Source organism: Pleurodeles waltl, chromosome 6 (genome assembly GCF_031143425.1).
Source record: "Pleurodeles waltl isolate 20211129_DDA chromosome 6, aPleWal1.hap1.20221129, whole genome shotgun sequence".
NCBI lineage: Eukaryota > Metazoa > Chordata > Amphibia > Caudata > Salamandridae > Pleurodeles > Pleurodeles waltl.
The window spans coordinates 83,606,232-83,609,718 of NC_090445.1; the positions used below are offsets into that span (position 1 = coordinate 83,606,232).

Genomic DNA, 3,487 nt, shown 5'->3' on the forward strand with positions numbered 1-3,487 from the left:
TGATGATTTTTAAAGGCTTTTCCATTTTCGGGTTTAACATTAACTCTCACCTTTTTCAGATATTTCGCTGAGGCTTAAAACGACACACACACACACATCCTGCCGTTTGCCTCACGATTCCCACAGGACTCCACACAACGCAGCACTTCCAGCCCTGGGAGGCGCCGCTGGGAGCGGTCCTAGGCCCAGCCTTTCCTGCGCCCTTTCCTAGCCTGAGCCACCCGTGCTTAAAGCGAGCTCGGAGTCCGCTCCGGTCCGTCCTGTCCCCCCCCCATCCTTTCAAAAAGGAGGAGTTTGAGGTCTCATCCCCGCTGGTGTTATGATTAAAGTAGGTATGAAAACTACTTTATGTCAGCAGCGGGATTTGATCACGGGACTGGGGACGATACGGCACTAGAATGTGAAACCTTACACCGCTCGGCCATTCCGGCAGCCTGCGGAGCACTGCTCTGGAGGCTGACTGCCACCTCGCAAAACAGGGAGAGTTCACACTGTTCTCTACTGGACATTTAAGTATGTGCCCAGAGACAGGTTGAGAGGACAGATGCATGTATGTACCAGAGTGAGCTCCAGAGAGACTGATGGGGACATAAGACTGGTGTAGAGCGAGAGATGGAGAAAGAGAAAGGTGCCTGTGTCGAGTCAGCAGCAGAGAAAATGAAACAAAGGGGCCTCCTGGGTTAACCACACACTACTTCCTCACAAAGAACACACAGAGGATGTGTGAAATGACATAGGCACAGCAGCCCGGCTGGCTCAGTCGGTAGAGCATAAGACTCTTAATCTCAGGGTTGTGGGTTCGAGCACCACGTTGGGCGTGATGCTTTTTAAAGGCTTATCCATTTTCGGGTTTAACATTAACTCTCACTTTTTTCAGATATTTCGCTGTGGCTTAAAACTACACACACACACACACATCCTGCAGTTTGCCTCACGATTCCCACAGGACTCCACACAACGCAGCACTTCCCACCCTGGGAGGCGTCGCTGGGAGCAGTCCTAGGCCGAGCCTTTCCTACGCCCTTTCCTAGCCTGAGCCGCCCGTGCTTACAGAGAGATGGGAGTCCGCTCCGGTCCGTCCTAACTCCCCCCCATCCTTTCAAAAAGAGGAGTTTAAGGTCTCAACCCCGCTGGTGTTATGATTAAAGTAGGTATGAAAACTAATTTATGTCGGCAGCGGGAATTGATTACGGGACTGGGGAAGATACTGCTCTTGAATGTGGCGCCTTACACTGCTCGGAAATTCCGGCAGCCTCCCGAACACGGCTCTGGAGGCTGACTGCCACCTCGCGAAACAGGGAGAGTTCACACTGTTCTCTACTGGACATTCAAGTATGTGCCCAGAGACAGGTTGAGAGGACAGATGCATGTATGTACCAGAGTGAGCTACAGAGAGACTGATGGGGACATAAGACTGGGGTAGAGCGAGAGATGGAGAAAGAGAAAGATGCCTGTGTCGAGTCAGCAGCAGAGAAAATGAATCAAAGGGGCCTCCTGGGATAACCACACACTAATTCCTCACAAAGAACACACAGAGGGTGTGTGAAATGACATAGGCACAGGAGCCCGGCTAGCTCAGTCGGTAGTGCATGACACTCTTAATCTCAGGGTCGTGGGTTCGAGCCCCACGTTGGGCGTGATGCTTTTTAAAGGCTTCTCCATTTTCGGGTTTAACATTAACTCTCACCTTTTTCAGATATATTTAGCTGAGGCTTAAAACTACACACACACACATCCTGCAGTTTGCCTCACGATTCCCACAGGACTCCACACAACGCAGCACTTCCCACCCTGGGAGGCGCCGCTTGGAGCGGTCCTAGGCCGAGCCTTTCCTGCGCCCTTTTCTAGCCTGAGCCGCCCGTGTTTAAAGCGAGCTCGGAGTCCGCTCCGGTCCGTCCTGTCCTTCCCATCCTTTCAAATAGAGGAGTTTAACGTCTCATCCCTGCTGGTGTTATGATTAAAGTAGGTATGAAAACTACCTTATGTCAGCAGCGGGATTTGATCACGGGACTGGGGACAATATTGCTCTAGAATCTGGCACCTCACACCGCTCGGCCATTCGGGCAGCCTCCGGAACACGGCTCTGGAGGCTGACTGCCACCTCGCGAAACAGGGAGAGTTCACACTGTTCTCTACTGGACATTTAAGTATGTGCCCAGAGACAGGTTGAGACGACAGATGCATGTATGTACCAGAGTGAGCTCCGGAGAGACTGATGGGGACATAAGACTGGAGTAGAGCGAGAGATGGAGAAAGAGAAAGGTGCCTGTATCGAGTCAGCAGCAGAGAAAATGAAACCAAAGGGCCTCCTGGGATAACCACACACTACTTCCTCACAAAGAACACACAGAGGATGTGTGAAATGACATAGGCACAGCAGCCCGGCTAGCTCAGTCGGTAGAGCATGAGACTCTTAATCTCAGGGTCGTGGGTTCAAACCTCACGTTGGGTGTGATGCTTTTTAAAGGCTTCTCCATTTTCGGGTTTAACATTAACTCTCAACTTTTTCAGATATATTTCGCTGAGGCTTAAAACTACACACACACATCCTGCAGTTTGCCTCACTATTCCCACAGGACTCCCCACAACGCAGCACTTCCCACCCTGGAAGGCGCCGCTTGGAGCGGTCCTAGGCCGAGCCTTTCCTGCGCCCTTTTCTACCCTGAGCCGCCCGTGCTTACAGCGAGCTCGGAGTCCGCTCCGGTCCGTCCTGTCTCCCCCCCATCCTTTCAAAAAGAGGAGTTTAAGGTCTTAACCCCGCCGGTGTTATGATTAAAGTAGGTATGAAAACTACTTTATGTGGGCAGCGGGAATTGATCACGGAACTGGGGAAGATACTGTTCTTGAATGTGGCGCCTTACACCGCTCGGAAATTCCGGCAGCCTCCCGAACACGGCTCTGGAGGCTGACTGCCACCTCGCGAAACAGGGAGAGTTCACACTGTTCTCTACTGGACATTCAAGTATGTGCCCAGAGACAGGTTGAGAGGACAGATGCATGTATGTACCAGAGTGAGCTCCAGAGAGACTGATGGGGACATAAGACTGGGGTAGAGCGAGAGATGGAGAAAGAGAAAGGTGCCTGTGTCGAGTCAGCAGCAGAGAAAATGAAACAAAGGGGCCTCCTGGGATAACCACACACTACTTCCTCACAAAGAACACACAGAGGGTGTGTGAAATGACATAGGCCCAGTAGCCTGGCTAGCTCAGTCGATAGAGCATGAGCCTATTAATCTCAGGGTTGTGGGTTCGAGCCCCACGTTGGGCGTGATGCTTTTTAAAGGCTTCTCCATTTTCGGGTTTAACATTAACTCTCACCTTTTTCAGATATTTCGCTGAGGCTTAAAATGACACACACACACACACATCCTGCCGTTTGCCTCACGATTCCCACAGTACTCCACACAACGCAGCACTTCCCGCCCTGGGAGGCGCCGCTGGGAGCGATCCTAGGCCCAGCCTTTCCTGCGCCCTTTCCTAACCTGAGC

The 3,487-nt window shown here is 51.9% G+C and overlaps 1 non-coding gene across 1 annotated transcript; it reads left to right on the forward strand.

Moving 5' to 3' along the window:
* Positions 1 to 3,194: 3,194 nt before the first annotated feature.
* TRNAN-AUU (transfer RNA asparagine (anticodon AUU)) lies at positions 3,195 to 3,267 on the forward strand. The gene has a single exon. It is a non-coding gene; the product is annotated as a tRNA-Asn (tRNA).
* Positions 3,268 to 3,487: the final 220 nt, after the last annotated feature.